At 46.2% G+C, this 19176-nt stretch overlaps 1 protein-coding gene across 1 annotated transcript in view; it reads right to left on the reverse strand.

Annotated features, from left to right (window-relative positions):
* Positions 1 to 19176, reverse strand: part of CUX1 (cut like homeobox 1) — a 398058-nt gene that overhangs the window by 33509 nt on the left and 345373 nt on the right. The window lies entirely within an intron of this gene.

Here is a 19176-nt window from a genome sequence, read left to right on the forward strand (position 1 = left end):
ATCATATCCCCTCTCGTTCTTCTCTTTTCTAAACTAAACAAGTCCAGTTCTTTCAGTCTTCCCTCATAGGTCATGTTCTCTAGACCTTTAATCATTCTTGTTGCTCTTCTCTGGACCTTCTCCAATTTCTCCACATCTTTCTTGAAATGTGGTCCCCAGAACTGGACACAATACTCAAATTGAGGCCTACTCAGTGCAGAGTAGAGCAGAAGAATGAATTCTCTTGTCTTGCTCACAACACACCTGTTAATGCATCCCAGAATCATGTGACTCATATTTAGCTTGTGGTCCACTATAGCCCCTACATCCCTGTCTGCAGTACTTCTTCCTAAACAGTCACTTCCCATTCTGCATGTGTGAAACTGATTGTTCCTCCCTAAGTGGAGCACTTTGCATTTGTCCTTATTAAACTTCATCCTATTTACCTCAGACCATTTATCCAGTTTATACAGATCATTCTGAATTTTAACCCTGTCCTTCAAAGCACTTGCAACCCCTCCCAGTTTGGTATCATCTGCAAACTAAATAAGCGTACTATTTATGCCAATATCTAACTCATTGATGAAGATATTGAACAGAACCTCTCCCAAAACTGACCCCCTGCAGAACTCCATTTGTTATGCCCCTCCAGCAAGACTGTGAACCATTAATAATTAGTCTCTGAGAACAAGTATCAGAGGGGTAGCTGTGTTAGTCTGGATCTGCAAAAGCGACAAGGAATGGCACCTTATGTACATGCATCTGACGAAGTGGGTCTTTGCCCATGAAAGCTTATGCTCCAATACATCTGTTGGTCTATAAGGTGCCACAGGACTCCTTGTTGCTCTCTGAGAATAGTTATCCAGCTGTTCATTTCATTGATCACATTTCAGCTTATCCACTCCCATGTGTTGCCTGATTGATTGTGTGTCGGGACGCGCTATAACTTTCTGAACGGCTAGCCCTCTCCTCCACCTTTCTTAATTAAAAAACAAACAAACATACAAACAAATACCAGAACATGCTGTGCAGAAAAAGGAAGGGTTTACATCCCGAGACCCGGACCACTCAGGGACGCAATAACTCTCCTGTTGCATCGCTGTTGCCTTATCCTGCTAGTCCTTTTGGATTCTAGAGGCTTATGAGGGAGGAACCTACCATGCAGCTCCTTGGAGCGCAGGGCATACGACTGAGAACAGTGCTGCTGATCGGATTCTTTCAGCAGTGGCCTACGCCAGCTGCAAGCCCAAACCACAGCCATAGGCCGGGCACAATGAACTGGAGCGATGCGGACATCTGAGTTCAGTTGCGAATGGCCAAGGCTACAAAGGTCATTTAGCCTATGAGCTACACAACATCCCATTTGCAAGAGCCAGGGCTCAGGCCCCATATCTGGGGCTCTGGGACTCAAGGCGGTGGAAGCGCAGCAGGAGTCGTCCTCTGCCTCTGGGGAGCATTTCTGGCAGTAGGCCACCGGCAAAACACGGGCAGGGCTCAATTGGTGCAAAGTTGAGAGGATGCTGCACTAAATGCCTGGATCTTGTCAGAACCTCCACCCAATTAAGGAGAGACTGGATGTGGCGCTCGGGTTCAGACCCATCCTACTGCAAGTCTGAGATGAACATTTTTGTGTGATGTCTGAGCGAAAGCCACCAAACTGCCCACGTGCCGTTCTGAAAGCAAGGCTGTGAGCACGGCAGAGCGATTGGAACTAGGGATTTTAGTGTGTAGTCGTTTACACAATTAACTAACAGGTCTGGGCTTACTGGTTAATCTTAACGAGTACATGCACATGCCCCCTTGCTGCCCCTTTATCAGAAGCAGTAATGGGGGAGGGGGAGGCAGAGCTGGTGCTCGGGGGAGCCAGCTTAAAAGCTGGCTCTCCACAGGCACCGGCTTCTGATGAACTGCCTGCCCCCTCTCCTCCCGCATAGCTGCCTCTGATAGAGAAGCAGTAGCACGGGCGTGAGGGGGCCAGGCATGAGCCGCTCCATGTGGGAAGCCAGCTTTCAAGCTGGTGCCTGCTGAGATGACTCCTCCCCCTCCTCCCCACACTGCTGCCTCTGTATCAGAGGCAGCAGCATGTAGGGAGGGGCAGGTGGGAGCCAGCACACGTGGGAAGCTGGCTTTTAAGCTGGTTCTCCATGATTGTCTGCCCCGTGGAGCCACTTCCCCTGCCGTTGCCTCCCACAGAGGCAGCAGCACAGGGTACAGGAGGGAGCCACTATGCACAGGGGGAGGGGGAAGGGAGCCAGGTCCCCATGAGCACCGGCTCCTGCTTTCCCCCCCCCCCCGTATGTAAATGTGTATCTGCTGAAAATTTCAGCGATTACATGTTTACACAATTAAACGCATTTTAGCATCCCTAATTGGAACTTGCCAGCCAATTCTGCTGATGCACAAGAAGCTCCCCTTTTCTGGCTCCTACAGGGTTGACAGGAATAAGCGGCAGTAAAACCTTATTTCTATTCCTAAAACAAACGGGCTGACAAAGAAAGCCAGTAAGTAGGAACCAATAGCAGAGTCTCAATATGCAAGAATGTGCTGATTCTGGAATACTTGTCTAAGTAAAATCACACCTTAAAATGGGACTAGCATTCTTCTGTGCAAGAAGCAATCTCTAGATGACCAAAACTAGGAACTTAAAGTGAATAAAAGTCCTAATGTTCATCACTAATGTCACAGCTGTGCACATCTCTATACACACACAGTATATCATTAAACCAATGTGTCTTGACTTTAATAAACATTAATCATGGCCTGCTATACTGTACTACAAATTAATTTCTCTTTTGATATGATCATGTACCTATTAGTTATGTGATAGAAATGTAGCCGTGTTAGTCTGGGGTAGTTGAAGCAAAATGCAGGACAATGTAGCACTTTAAAGACTAACAAGATGGTTTATTAGATGATGAGCTTTCGTGGGCCAGACCCACTTCTGAAGAAGTGGGTCTGGCCCACGAAAGCTCATCATCTAATAAACCATCTTGTTAGTCTTTAAAGTGCTTTTATTAGTTATGGACTTCCTGTGTCTCTTGGTATTAGGAAAAACCAGCTCTCCAGCTGTTTAAACATAGTAAAAAATAATATACCAGTGGTATCTAGATTTGAATCCTGCAGTTCCTTTACAGGCAAAACTCTCATTAGCGTCAGTGAAGGCTATAGGATTAAGTGCACAGGATATGCATTTCAGATAGGTGAACGCTTAATTAACAGCTGTTAGAGTCCCATGCTGATGATGCACCTTGTAATCAGTGGAGGGGGTTTTTAGAGGGGAAAAAAAAGATGATGAGAAACTATTAACAAAGTAAAATGGAATGTCACTAATTAATTCTAACTATTCCTAATGATTTTTCCCAGGTTTGTTGATACCACTATGGAGTTCTATCTCAGCCCAAGGAGAGTGGAGGAGGAACTGAGGGGGTCAAGTCTCATGTGCATTAGATGAGGTGCCAACGATGCTGCAAGATAATCACTGCATGTGCTTGACTCAGACAGACGCCGCTACTGAAAATCTCTGATCAATAGCGCTGGGACACACTGACACCTGACGTGGCACCTCCACAGGGAAACATCTCAAAGAAATTCAGTTACCGCACAGGGTGAGTCGCCTTCCCTTGCCTGAACTTCAAACAGCTGGGTGGCAAATTGCTCAGTGATCCAGTGTTGGAGCATAAGAGAGGTGTCCCTGTGAAGAAGCTGCACTTGGAAAGTCAGGGCTGACTCTTAAGATCCCGAAACACTTTTTTGAAATAATCAAAATGTTGTTTTGAGTCAGGCAAACCTCCTGGTAGAGAAGCAGTAGTACAGGGATGAGGGGGACAAGCAGGCAGGAGCCTCTGTATCAGCAGTCCGCTGTACTATAAACTTGGAACTAAGCCCTGAAAGACTGGCTCTGGTTTTCACCCTTGAAGTGGAGTCTGGGCTAATGTATAGATTCCCCATTGAAACCATGCAGGGGGGTAGGCTTTTGACATAAAACCAGGTGACATTTGGTAGGGCAAGTTGGGAGGAGTTGGGCTGTGTCTAGACTGGCAAGTTTTTCTGGAAAATCAGCCGCTTTTCCGGAAAAACTTGCGAGCTGTCTACACTGGCTGCTTGAATTTCCAGAAAAGCACTGACGATCTCATGTAAGATCGTCAGTGATTTTCCAGAAATACTATGCTGCTCCTGTTCGGGCAAAAGTCTTGTTCCGAAAGACTTTTGCGCAAAAGGGCCAGTGTCAACAGCACAGGACTGTTTTCCGCAAAAAAGCCCCAATCGCGAAAATGACCATCGGGGCTTTTTTGCGGAAAAGCGCGTCTAGATTGGCCACAGACGCTTTTCCGCAAAAAGTGCTTTTCCGGAAAAGCGTCCTGCCAATCTGGATGCTCTTTTCCATAAATGCTTTTAACGGAAAACTTTTCTGTTAAAAGCATTTCTGGAAAATCATGCCAGTGTAGAGGTAGCCTTGCTGTGATATTTTGAGCCTGTTAGAACCTGCAACTTACAAACATTCAAACCTGCTAGTGCCACATTATTTCCACAACACCCCATGACCCAAATTGCACAGATTCCTGCTCTTCTCGGCCTGGGTTTTTCAGTCCTGCAAAGCAAAGGTGATTTGCCAGCAAAGACAATGAGAGCAAAAGATTAACGCCCAGGGCCAGGAATCAGATGATGTGGATTCTAGCTAAATTCTGACACACACTCACTTTCGGGGCCTTTCCTTTCCTGTGTGATCGCATTCCCCATTTGTGAAATGCCAACAGCGCTTTCCTTATCTCACAAAGGTATTGTGAGCAGGAGCGGGTTGTAAAAAAGAGAGTTCATTTATCACCAAGTGCTGTATTAAAACCCACCATTATTCCTAATGGTCTCAAATACAACTTACACAGCAAGTAGCTGCATAAGGCCAGAGCTTGTTTACAGGGAAAAATAGATACATAAGGCAGGCATCGTTCAGTTATTTATTTTGCTGCATATAGGAGGGTGGTGAAGCACTCAAATGGGTTACCTAGGGAAATAGCGGAGTCTCCATCCCTAGAGGTGTTTAAGTCTTGGCTTGACAAAGCCCTGTCTGGGTTGATTTAATTGGGATTGGTCCTGCCTTGGGCAGGGGGCTGGACTTGATGGCCTTCTAAGATCTCTTCCAGCTCTATAGTTCTATGATATAGGTTTGAAATCCATTACGCAACAGTTCGGTTGCAATAGAACTGCAGTACCACTAGAGTATGCTGTTTCTTAAGAAATGCGAAAGGCTCACTGCTCTTCAAAATGCTCCCGCTTGGGAGAACCGAGATTTCACTACATTCGAAGGAATCTTTTCAGATACAAACTATTTTGAAATAGCAAAACATTGTCCCTAAAAAACCCCAAGAAAATAAAAATAGGTCCCAATTCTGCAGTATACTCAGCACCATTTAGTGTGCACTGGACCCAATCCTGCAGGACAAACATCAGTGGCCATCAACTCCAGCAGGAGCAAGACTGGACCCATTGATATGAGTGCAGGAGTATTAGTGGCACATAGAAGAAGGGTGAGGAACCGAAGGCCCGGGGGCCAGAAGTGGCCCCGTTTGCCTGATTCTGGCTCCCCAGGCGCAGGGTCCCCGCTCCAGCATTGGGGAGCCTGCGCTGGTGCTCTAGTCCTCCCGCTTCTCGCTTGCGTGTGGCTCCCAACTGATTTTTCTGCAGGTCAGTGGCCCCCAAGCCAAAAAAGGTTCCCCTCCCCCGACGTAGAGGATGGCAAGTCCAGGGAAAGGGAAATGTTTCCCTTAATACATGAGGAAATGTAGCTCTTGTAAGGGATCTGATTACTAGCACTGCCAGGAGATGGTGGTAGAGAGAAGAGCAGCACAGGGATCTGGAAGTTTGCTAGAGCTTTCCCTGGGCATTGCGTGTGGCCTCTTGAGGGAAATCTGTCGTGGTATGAAGGGAGATGGTCATGGAAGCTCAGAGGGAGGGGACCCGCCAATGGGGATGGGCCAGATAAAACAGCTCAACCTTTAGGTGCCAGTTTGGACCTTGCAGTCGCCGACTGTTAGTTCATACTCAAGAACTAAATTAGTTTAATGCATTTGAAGAATCTTCCCTTGGCCCCACTCAGCAGCAGTATAAACATGCATCAGACCAACAGAGGGACGAGAACTAAATCAATATTATTTTGCATTTGTGCAGCATCTTTTATCTGGGGATCTCAAAAGTGTCATTACTGCTATATTATAGATGGGGAAACTGAGGCACAACGGTACCAAATGTAACAGTGACTCAGCAGCAGAGCTAAAACCAGAAGCCAGATCTCCTAACCCTGACTTTCCACCTCTGACTCAGGCCCGCCAGTGGGGCGGGAGCAAAGAGGGCAGTTGTCCCGGGGGCTGGCGATTCAAAGAGGCTCCCAGGCTCTGGCTGCCACCACTGCTACTGAAGCAACAGCTGTGGCTGGAGCCCTGGGCCCTTTTGAATTGCTGTCAGATCACTGGTCTGTGCAACTCTGAGGGCTGGGAGGGTGGCTGCCCTGGCCCTATGCCTTCCGCCAGAGGGCTGCCCCGCCCCCCAACCTTGGTCTGAGGCCCGTGGTGGCTGTCCCAAGCTGATGAAAATCAAAAAATTCTTTGTTCATTTTCCCATGGCTCAGTGGATCCCGGCCAGTGTATAAAAGCACACACCGCAAAGTTTACATGCAAAGGAAACATTAATTTTGGGTCTTTATGTTTTGGGGTAGTGGGATTTTTTTTAATGTACAAAAGAATAGTGAAAAGATTTTTTTTCCTCTTTGCTTTTTCCTAAACCTTAGAAACATCAAGAATACTGAATTTTTGACTTTCATATTTTAGGCAAAGCAGAGGACTAGAATGGAAGATCTCTAGACCCTTATCTGAACTTTCCTTCTAAACAATCTTCAGGTGCTTGAGTTCAATTGTTTGTTTTTTAATAAGGAAAGTGCCCGCCCCAGCCATTAACTAATGGAGTTTTAAATGGAGTAAAAAAAGGGTTCTCTCAATTGCTCAAGTTTCACTCCTTGGTACCAGCCTTGTCATAATCTACTGATTCTCCAGTTGTCTACAGAGTGTCTTCCAAGAAAGCAGTGTAGACACAGCTTGAGTCTCTAATGTAAAAGGCAACCATAATTAGAACAATCCTCATCCTTCCTTTGGACAAGCCTCTTTTCAGGCATCAAATATCACTGAAAATAAAATAAAGGGGGCACAGCTGCTCTTGTTTGTTTGTTTCTATGCAGGTCCCCTTTAACTTCACACAGTACCTAGAGTGACCTGCGTTAGTGGGGTAGAATGCCGACTCCTCAAGTTCTGAGCTAGAATACAAGAATATCCATGTTGTATCTTCACTACGTTGCCACATTTAACAGAACTCACTGTAACCCTTCAGACTCACACACACAGAGCCAGCTTAAGATAAATGAGCTTTCATGGACTGTTCAACTCCTAGCGAACATACTGCAGGAGCTAATGGCACAAATAAGCTAGTCATGGGGAAACTAGAATTTTCAGCTGTACTGTTCATTCTCAGACTTGGTGGCCTCTAGCATACCTGACAGGTACAACGCAGTCTGAATTACTAAGGATCTTGGCACTTCCAGCACTTTGTCAAGAGTGGTGATGAACAAACGACTGGCCAATCTTATGCATTCAGTCAGCAACAGGAACAAAGTATTGACACCTCCTGAAATCTGCCATCCGGTAGGTTAGTGCTGTCTGCAGTGAGGATCTTTTTACCCTATTGACTCAACCTGACAAGGATGAAATATTATGCAGTTTGAAACAGATATTACTGAAAAATCCTGTTTTTTCCTGAAACAAAAAACAGGACTATGTAACACTTTAAAGACTAACAAGATGGTTTATCAGGTGATGAGCTTTCGTGGGCCAGACCCACTTCCTCAGATCAAATAGTGGAAGAAAACGGTCACAACCATATATACCAAAGGATACAATTTAAAAAAAAATGAACACATATGAAAAGGACAAATCAAATTTCAGAACAGAAGGGGGATGGGAGGGAGAGGTCAATGTCTGTGAGCTCTTGCGAGTCTCTAAGAGTGCATCTACGCAGCTCCGTAACTCAAAATAAGAGATGAAATTCGAGCTATGCAAATTGCGTATCTTATTTCGATGCTATTTTGAAATAGCTTATTTCGTCATTTGACGCTGTCTACACAGCACCACATTTCGAAATAAAGCGCTACTCCAAAACATCCCTTACTCCTGTAGACTGAGGTTTACAGGGACATCAGAATAGCGTGCCCAAAAGAATGGGCTTGCTGTGAAGATGCGGAATAGCTATTTCGGGATACTCCGGTATACCAAAATAGCATTGCAATGTAGACGTACCCTAAAGAGCCAACAGACAGAGAGATCTGGAGCTGTTGTTATTGTCTATGAGAAGCTAATTTGAGACAGAGGCACATTATCAGGTTCTAGACTGATTGGATGAGGCTGAATGTCTATATCTTTGTGTTCCAGATCCACCAGCCTTACAAACCATTTGCACCATTACAATGGATGTTAGGATCATACCGAGGAAAGAATTTGGCTCAAAGCCTTGAATTTTCTTCTGACTTGTTGCCTGTGCCATACTTGCCTGAAAAGAACGATCTACAACATTTCACAAAGCCTTTAAAATAAAACCTAACATGAGACTGGCCAAAATGAATTTTGCAGAATTTTCAAGAGCCCTGAGCTTGGTGTATAGGAAACCCTAATATGAATTTTACTGGTTCTAAAGGTAACATTTGAGCCTGTTTAAATCTAGTAATTTCAACAAAACAGTTTTGAAAGCATTAGCGCAAGATTTTCCTAGAAGAGCTAGAAATCACACTCGAGTTCTCAAGGACATACATGTACCGTAACTGCAACAGAAAGATCTTCCCACATGCTACTTTTCTCATTTGACTCAAGCTATTCTGCTGTGTAAAGGATATGAAAACTGAGGAGCATGAAGGACCCCTCCCTAAGCTGTTCACAATACTGGCAGCATTCATGAGATAAGCCTGTGTGTACCATTGCCAAGACAATCCTGTTTGCTTATCTCTTCTAATCCCAATAGCACTGTGTTGGAATTCTACACCAGCAGGAGGTAGCAATTTACATTCATCGGACTTCCTGTCCTGGATGGTAATGGGATTCCTTTATCCTGTATGCCAGGATCTGAGGACTGACATTTATACAATGCTGCAGTTCTGGTGCATTGCAGAAAAGACAAAACCATCTTGAACATCCTTTGTTGCCTGAGAAGGCTGGCAGGAACGTGAGCCTGGCAAAGAAAATCAGGCATATGGGTGCTCAGCATTGTGTATCCTGAAACAGGGATTTGTATGAAAGCAGGCACAAGCACAGCAATCTTTGCAGGCCACTGAGTTGTGTGCGCCACTTGAGAGATTAGAACTGAGCCCTAAATTCTTGCAAAGTAACCAGTTTAAGGTGATCTCAGTTGTAGCTGAGATACAGTTGCCACTAGTGATTCTAACGGGGCTATATATGCAATCCTCCATGTACGGCTTGAATACTATTAAATCTGAGTCGTGTCACCTGGGCTTTGTCTACACTGCAGGGTTTTTGTGAAATAAGCTTTTTGCGGAAGAGATCTTCCACAAAAACTTCTTGCACAAAAGCGTGTCTGCACCTCAAAAGCACATCGCAAAAGCGATGTGCTTTTGTGCAAGAGAGCGTCCACACTGCATGGACACTCTTGCGCAAGAAGGTTCTGATGGCCGTTCTGTGAATGGCAATCACAGCACCTGTGCTTTTTGTGATAGTCTCTTTTTGCACAAGAAACCCCTGTTGAGTGTCCACACACACAAAAAGGAGTTATGCCTCGTAGAAGGAGGTATACCTACCCCACAAAAAGCCCTCTGTTCTGTCGATTGACTGTAGATTTTCTTGTGCAAAAACGTGCTTGAGGTGTGGATGCTCCGCAGGGGTTTTTTTTGTGTGCAAAAACCCTGGAGTGTAGACATAGCCCTGGATTTTAGCCAAACCACCTCAGTCACAGGCATGAGAACTAAATTGGAGCTCCATCTGGCAAATGAATTCTTCGATTGAGTAACTTCCTCTGGGGTTTCAGGGGGTAGCTGAGTTATAGCCCACGAAAGCTCATGATACCATCTACATGTTTTGTTAGTCTATAAAGTGCAACCAGGCCATTTGTTGTTTTCTTCCCTCTGGGGTGACGTTCATAAGATCCCTGCTGGTTCATAAGGCAATTTAATTGACACACGTCAGTCAGATGGGAACTGGCATGTGTGTCAAATGTCAGTCCGTTTCCCTGGCGTGCAATCGCCTCTAACTGGAAGAGAGCGAGTTGGTGCTGAGACTAGATGAGCATCTTTCAGGATATGGAGATGGCTCAGTTTTAGAGCTGGTCGTAGAAGGCAGCAATGGAAAACCCCTTTTAAATAATCCAACAGTGACTATGAAGATAAAACATCGGAAGCCATTACTGTTAGAAGCTTAGTACAAAGGCAGAAGGCGGAGGAAAAGCCTTCATGAAACACACAGAGCTGAAAACTGGAATTAAGCCATGGAAAAAGAAAATAACTAAGGAGCAAGTGGCCACATGCAAGGATGCCTACCAGGAATTGAAGGCCCAAAGAATCTTCCAGGTGTAGGAAAGGAAAAGTGTCAAATCATCATTAATGAAAGCCTCTATTCCTTTGAATCCATTGGTATGAGATGGTAGAACCATTTCTCACCTTATGGACTGATCCTACTCCTACTGAAGACACAGGGGCTATATCTAGACTGGCATGATTTTCCGGAAATGCTTTTAACGGAAAAGTTTTACGTTAAAAGCATTTTCGGAACAGAGCATCTAGATTGGCGTCTAGATTGGAACTTTTTGCGGAAAAGCGTCCATACCAATCTAGCTGCGCTTTTCCGCAAAAAAGTCCTGATCGCCATTTTCGCGATCGGAGCTTTTTTGTGGAAAACAAATCTGAGCTGTCTACATTGGCAAAAGCTTTTGCGCAAAAGGACTTTTGCCCAAACGGGAGCAGCATAGTATTTCCGCAAGAACACTGACCGTATTACATGAGACTGTCAGTGCTTTTGCGGAAATTCAAGCGGTCAGTGTAGACAGCTAGCAAGTTTTTCCGGAAAAGTGGCTGATTTTCTGGAAAAACTGGCCAGTCTAGACATAGCCAGGGAGTTGGAGCAAGTCTCTTGTAAGGATTGGATCATTTAGGGAGAAAACTTTTATGACAGAGGCTATTAAAAAGGATCATTTAATGCCCAGATGGAAGGTCCTTGCAGACTGTCGTGAATTAAGACATCGCTCAACTTGAGAGTACCAAAAAGGAAAATGCTAGTGCTGAGTGATCTTTATTGATTCATCCAAACTACCGTCTGGTGGAGAGCACTGAAGGTGAAGGCATCTGTAGGCCCGTGGGTTTTAAAAGGATTCCTCATTCCACTCAAAAAGATTAGAGCTGACCACACTGACATAGAGAACAAAGATGATATAAAAAGGTCGACTGTAATAGGTTTAGACCAATCATGAATATTCTGGCAAAGTTTGATAGCATCTTGCACTGAATTATATGCCCGTCTTTCTCATTTGTGAGAGCACCATCAGTTTTAGAGTTGAACCATGTTCCTCATTAAACTGGAGGTTAAAATTCTTGTCTTTAGTCAAGAAACACTATTGACAGCCTGAGCTTTGGATGCCATGTGAGCCACGGCAGTTAAGAATCCAGCAGATGTACACACATCCAAAGTATGTTCATAGTAAAGAAGTCCTGACACTTTTCAGAGTGATAAGCACTTCAAGTCATGGAAGCAACCCTAGTGACTGGACTCTTTTGGCAAATCGTGTGCAGCATCTGTTTTCACAGATGGAGGAAACTGAGATGTAACAGCAACTTAGTCCCAGATTCTATGGCCTGTCAAATGAGAGGCAACCGTTATGATTCCACTAGTTGATAGCTTGTTTTCTAAATGTCTTGGACACCCTGGAGTCAGAAAACAACTCTAGTGATTTGGCAAGGTAAAAAAGACTTCTTTCTTTAATTTTCTCTTGGAAATGCACAGACAGTATGTATGTGCATTGAAACACAGATGGCTTGGGGGTTCTAAGATTACTTTATTGACCAGAAGCAATATGCTTCTACAGGGATTAAGACTTGCAATACCCCTATCTGATAGGTCAGAACTAACCCAACTTAAAGGATGGAGAAACCCAGACAGGGATTTTATGACATACCCCCAGTCAAAGCTAGTTTGAGACAGAGCAGCAAATCAGGACAATTCCTGGTCCCTCAGCTTTCTTAAGTTTATTAATCATCTCTTCTTTTTTCTCTCCCTAGTTGGGGCTGATTTGTTGAGAATAGATCTTTGGAAGCAGTGAAGTTGAAAAATGTATTTTTCTGCACAGGGAAATAAATTCTAATCTTTTTTTGAATAGCTGCAGTTTCAGAAGCTGCCGTGGCAGCCCAATGAGATTAATCTCCTGCTGCGATGGAAGATCCTGGAAAGAAAATCATGTATATTGATGTCTTACCTCCCTAACCAACATCTCAGATGACTTAGTGAGAGGTACTTGCCCAACAGATATTCCCCCGTCTCCAAGACTGAGTTTTGGGAAAGACAGAACCAGAGACACTTCTGTTGTCCTGGGTTGTGAAAAGATCTATCTGGGGAAACCTCCACTTGTGAAAGATAGCATGGATTACATCTGACCCAACTGACCATTCATGAACAAGGAAGCGTTGGCTGAAATGGTCTGCCAGCTGATTCTGCACTCCAGGGAGGTGGGATGGTTGAAGATGGATAGAGTGGGCTATGCATAGCTCCCACAACAGAAGGGCTTTGTGAGAGAGAGGCAACTATCGGGCACCCCCCTTCCTTGTTGCTCTAGTATATGGCCGTTGTGTTGTTCTTCACGATCAACACATAAGGGCCTTGAAGGTGGGGCAGGAAGGCCTGACACAAGAGGCGAACCACCCAGAGCTCTCCTATGCAGATTTGGAGCAATAGCTCTTCCCTTGTCCACAGAGCTTGGGCAGGGAGATCTTCGAGGTAAGCTCCCCAGTCAAAATTGGACTCACTGGTGATGAGAGCAAGTAAGGGCTGTGGAGGGTGAAACAGGACTCCGATGTTGACCAACTGCGGGACAAACCATCAGCAAGTCCCTGGGTGGAGAGCATCACTACCATATCAATGCAGACGCAGTGCGGATGACATCATGACAGTAGCCAGGATTGTAGCAATTGAAGGCAAAGCCTGGTGAACCGAACTACGTAAGTGCAAGGCACCATGTGACTCAGTAGCTTGCGGCACACTCTGGCTGTGGTGGTGGTGAAATCAGTGAGGGACCAAAACAGGCGAAGCGCTGCTCTGGTAGAAACACCTGCCCCTACGGACTCGCTACATTGGGCGGCCACAAAGGTAGATTTGTTGAGGTTGACTAGAAGGCCCAGTCTCGTGAGCCTGGCTCTGGTGAGGTCTACCTGAGCCTCCACCTGCTGACAGAGCCAGTCACCCAGAAAGGGTAGATCTGGACCTCTGGTGGCAGAGGAAAACCACCACCTCTGCAATGTGTTCGGTAAACACATGGGGCAGCATACATAGACTAAAGGGGAGGGCCGTGAACTGAAAAGGAATGCCCCACGCCGTGAAGCAGAGGTACCTCCTGTGGGAAGGCCTGATGGAAATGTAAAAATAAGCGTCCTTCAAGTTGAGGGCGGCATACCAATCCCCTGGATCCAAGGAGGGGATGATGGAGTTTAGGAGACTATATGGGACTTATGATTGTGGACCACTTGTTTAGTTCCCTGAGCTCTGGAATCTGAGACTTCCCTTTGCCTTCAGGATGAGGAAGTAGCGGGAACAGAAACCCCTGCCCTTGAACTCCTGAGGAACCTCCTCCACCGCCTCCACGCTCAGGAGCCCCTGCACTTCCTGAACAAGAACAGAAGTTCCTTAAATTTAATGAGCCTGTGGAGGATCCAGTGGCACCATGCCCTGGGTTTGGTGGAAGGCCTAACAGAGTCCAAAACTGCTATTGAGGGACCCACTGTGTAGCCCCAGTATCTTTGGATGACCTGGGGACCACTGATGTCGAATGTCCTGAAGCCATGGATGCCCCCACAGAAGGAGACAATGGTGATGCTGAACGAGAAGGCCTGGGGGTGGGGACTGGACGTCATTGACTTTGCATCTAGTGCTGGAGCATGTGTCCATGGCATTAGGTAGCACACCCTGGACTGCCCTTGGGAGGATGACCATGACCAGTGTGGATGAGCAGTGCCAGGGGGAACTGTGCTGGGATGATGATTGGTGCCAGGATATAGATTGGCATCAGGATGAAGAACAGCACTGGGACTGTGATCTATGCCAGGGGTCTCCAAACTTTTCAGCCCGAGGGCCGCATTAACTATCAAACCGCAGTTCGGGGGCCGACTACACACTTGAGGTCCAAATAAAAAAACAATCAAAACATGGATGTTGTTTTTAATTATTTATTTAATATTATTTTATTCAGTTATTATTTAATAACACATTGATACACTACACATGAACACCTGTATTAGTGTGAATGGTGAAATTGTTTCCTGGATGCCAAAATAGCAGACATTTCTGGCTTTAGATTTGTTGTCCCTAACATCAACAGTGACCTGAGATTATCATCGAACAAGTTTGTTCTCAAATTGTTCTTCACGTATTTCATTCTTGAAAATGTTTGTTCACACAGGTATGTTGTTCCAAAGATTGAAAGGTACTGTCACGGGGTGCAGCACAGTCCGCCGCCCCCCCCCCGGTCTAATAGTCATCCAGTCGTGCACAATGCACCGCTTACTTTCGCACCTCCTCGGCGGAGTGGGGGGTCCGGGCCCGCCCTCACTCCGGACCCCGACCCAGGGCCCTAACACCGAGAGCGTACCTCTCGGTGGTAGCAGGGGGGCTAGCACCCCAAACGCACCTGCTCCCGGGATACACGACCCGCCCTGGGTCCTACTCCACTCCGCCGGCCGCTGCCCTGCTTACTGGGTTGCTCCGCTCTCCGCCTTCCCGTCCGGGGCCGCTCCTCTCGGGGCTCCTCTGCCCGTCGCTCGCCTCTCCTCCTCCTTGCTTCCCCCTTGCCACTCTCGTCCCGGCCCTTTTCTGCTCCCCTGCACTTCCGGGTTCCCCCCTCCCCCCTCCGTTGTCGCGCCCGTGACGTCACCCGCCACGCTCCCGGGCGCGCCGTGATGACGCGCCACGGCCTCCCCGTCCCCGTTCCTCGCGTCCTCCGGCGCTGCGGCGTCTGCGCCCCTCTCTCCCGCGGTACCAGCTACCGCTTGCGAGTGGCGGGGCGGTTCTGCCCCGTCACAGGTACCTTGATGCAAAAGTTTTGACATTAGGAAAAAAAGGTCTCCACGGGCCGGATGAGAGGGCCTCGCGGGCCGCATCCGGCCCGCGGGCCGTAGTTTGGAGACCCCTGATCTATGCCGAGGGTCAGCACAGAGTCAGGACAGACTTGGGGAGTGACGTCTCCATAGTGAGGCACTGCGCTCCAGTGATGATTGGAGCCGAGAAGAGCAGTGCCAGTACATGCAATGCTCCCTGGAGCGACTGGCAGAATCCAAGTGGTGCCAAGAGGTTCGGGATCTCACAGTGGATCCAGATCCTGACCAGAAGGTCCTATCTGGAGGTTCTCTGGAATGACTGCAGCTCTGGTGGGTCCTACTTCAGGACATTGCCACAAGCCTGACCAATGCTATTCACCGGAGTGGTGCCGGGACTCTGAGGCTATGTCTACACTGCACAGTTATTGCGGAATAAGCTACGCTGGAATAGTTATTCTGAAACAGCTGATTTCGAAATAGCACATCTACACTGCACGGAAACCTCAAAATTAGTCCGAGACAGGCTTCCCTAATGCAGGCATGCTATCTTGATTTAGAGCCTCAGGAGAAATTAACTTTGAATGGCCCTGGTGAGGGGCTACTTCAAAATAACAGAAGTGGAGCATCTACACATGCCTTATTTTGAAATAGCTATTCCGGAATAGGCGTTATTCTTCACAGAATGAGGTTTATAGAAGTCGGAATAAGCCATCCGTTATTTCAAAATTATTTCGAAATAGCGGAATTGCTGTGTAGACGCTCGCAAAGTTATTTCAGAATAACTTTGCTGTGTAGAGCCGCCCTGAGTGGCTGGGCACAAGCAGGCCCATAATGGCAGGCTTCCTCTTAGAAAGCTGATGGAGAAGGGGCTGCAACCTGTCCCGGAGAGCTGGCGACTTAGGCACCATACGCTCTGCAAGGCCTCATGTCACCTCAAATGTGTCCAGTGCAGAGGAGGGTCCAATCTCCACCTCCGCCATTCACGGTAAGTCCTGCAAAAAAGGGATCAGCTCCTGAGACGGATGTGGAGGCCCTAGAAGCTTGGATGCTGAGGGACCTTCTGGTGCTGGAACAGGCAGCGGTGCCATCAGTGCTGTTGCCAGCCTTGATCTGGAGTGAGATTGGTGCAGGGAGGATGACGGCTTTGGCGAACAGCAATGCCAAGGTTGCTGCACCTAGTTGGCCTTCTGCGTCGGCTAGACTGATGGTGGTACAGTTCACACAAAGGCATTTGGCACTGGGCCCTGCTATTGCGGGCAAAGAGCAGATTCCATCAGGAGCTGTTTAAGTTGAAAGTCCTGCTCTTTCCTCATTCAAGGTTTGAATGCTTTGTTGATCCTGCTTTTTTACTTGGTTGTTAAGGCACGGTGGCACATTTGTAGAAAAAGTGAATAAGGAAAAAGTTATTTATTTGTTCCCATAATGTAAGAAACTAGGGGTCACCAAATGAAATTAACAGATAGCAGATTAAAAACAAACAAAAGGAAGTTTTTCTTCACGCAGTGCACAGTCAACCTGTGGAACTCCTTGCCGGAGGAGGTCGTGAAGACCAAGACTTTAACAGAGTTCAAAAAAGAACTAGATAAATTCCTGAAGGTTAGGTCCATCAATGGCTATTAGCCAGGATGAGTCGGCATGGTGTCCCTGGCCTGTTTATCAGAGCCTGGAAATGGGAGACAGGGGAGGTATCACCTGATGATTCCCTGTTCTGTTCATTCCCTCTGGGGGCACCTGGCATTGGCCACTGTTGGATGACAGGACACTGGGCTAGATGGACCTTTGATCTGACACAGTGTGGCCGTTCTTATGTTCAGTCTGCCTGATGGGCTTCCCGCAGACACCATAGGCATGAGTCGTGGGGGTCGCTTGTCGGCACAGACTTTACACAGGAACTGCAGAGCTTGAAGTCTTGGAACTTGGGCATACTCCCGAGAGGTTCTGGGTGGGAAGGGAAATCCTTCTGCCCTACAACTAAAACTAAGCAAACAAGAAAGTCAACATGCTAGGGACAACAGCTGTCACTGGTAATAAGGAAAGCGGGGTGGGGGGGAGCGTTGGGTTGGCAAGGTCACATACAGTGTGCCACACTTGCGCCACTCCAAGGGGCTGTACCTGATGGGTAGCAGCTAGAGAAAAGCTTTCCAGTAGTCATACACATGGCATAGACCCACACTCTTAATTGGGATGGATATGAGCATGCACTCGAAGAAGAATCCATAAAAATTGTGTGCATGTTGGGAGGTGGGGAAGAAGCCCAGAGCTGGACAATGGTAACATTTGCTGATGTATTTATGCACCAAGGAAAGACTTCTAATTTTCAAACCGTGGACTTTTGACTCTTCTGTCCCAGATGAGTGAGTAAATTCATTCTAGTCCCAGTGAGTAAAAGGACTGATCTGGAAGGAGTAAATTATTGTCTCTATTGCTTTTTATTTCAGAGCCTCTAGCAGGTGAATTTTCTGAACCACCTGGATCAGAGACAACAGAGGTCCATGACTACTTTAAGGAGGAATAGCTCTTCTATGTCTATTACTATGTCTCTAGAACTTTCAAGTGGGAGAACAGTCCAGGGATTTCAAGTCTCAGTCTCAGAACCAGAGAATGCCCCATTGAAGACAATTATCAGGCCCATTCACAAAGGCAAAGAAATGTAGAGAGCCCCTACGGGCTCTTTCCCTTCTGCCTGCAAAGTGCACCACCAATGCCAGCTCAGAAAGGTGGAATCTGACAGTGCTTATGTCCTTGTCACTGAGTGGAACATGAGGATGCTTTGTGGCATCTGAGATCACATGCCCAATGCCTAAAAAGTTCAAGGAACATTTAGGACAGATTCTGCCCTTCCTCTGCAACTTGCAATGAATAATAAGTTTACTATACTGGAAATGAAAGTTACAAGGTCACTTGCACTGTTAATAAAACTAGTAAACTGGGGACAAGAAGAAAAAAAAAGGATCATGCTTCATCATCTGATCTCATATTCTGTGGCATCTGCCTGACTAGCTAAAATAGATCACCACGCCATCTCTGTTAGCAGAATTATAGGAAGGACATAAACATTTTATCTTAGCTAAATAACATGCTCATTGCAATAAATTAACATTCCTTATACAGTCTCTCTTACAGCCAGTTTCTTGTCAATGCACTTGGAAATATCTCCAAGGTGGTAGTTGCAAAATTAGAGCCAACTAAGCAAGTAAGTTACCAAAATTCACTAAGACAATAGGTAACATTATACATACTCTGTGCATAGCACTCTAAAGCTTATGTAGTGGAAATGAACTAACAAGACAAGGAGCCAAATTTATACCATCAGCACAGTTTCACTGACTTAAATAGAACTGCTTATTTATACAAGCTGAAAAACTGGCCTAGTGTATGTTGAATTCAAAAGATTTAAAAACAAAATCACCCATTGGTACACTTGGACATCGAAATATTGACTACAAGTACCAGACAGGATTGAGATTTCATACACATTTGAGAGGGCCTCGCGTCTACAAGACTCTGCATAAACATCAAGAAGTCCTGTGGCACCTTATAGATTTATTGGAGCATAAACTTTCGTGGGCAAAGATCCACTTTGTCAGATGAACGTGACAAAGTGGGTCTTTGCCCACAAAAGCTTATGCTCCAATAAATCTGTTAGTCTATAAGGTGACACAGGACTTCTCGTTTATGCAGATTCAGATTAACCCGGCTACCCCTCTGATACTACAAGACTCTGTGGTTGTCATTAAAAAGTCAACATTTACCTGCAGATTCCACAGTTACTGGCTGATTCCTTTTCCTGCTATAAGGGGAAACTGTTATTTCAGGGTATGTCTACACTACAAAGAAAAGTCGGAAAAAGATACGCAAATTGTGAACCGTAA

Source organism: Pelodiscus sinensis, chromosome 21 (assembly GCF_052426305.1).
Source record: "Pelodiscus sinensis isolate ZL-2025 chromosome 21, ASM5242630v1, whole genome shotgun sequence".
Classification (NCBI taxonomy): domain Eukaryota; kingdom Metazoa; phylum Chordata; order Testudines; family Trionychidae; genus Pelodiscus; species Pelodiscus sinensis.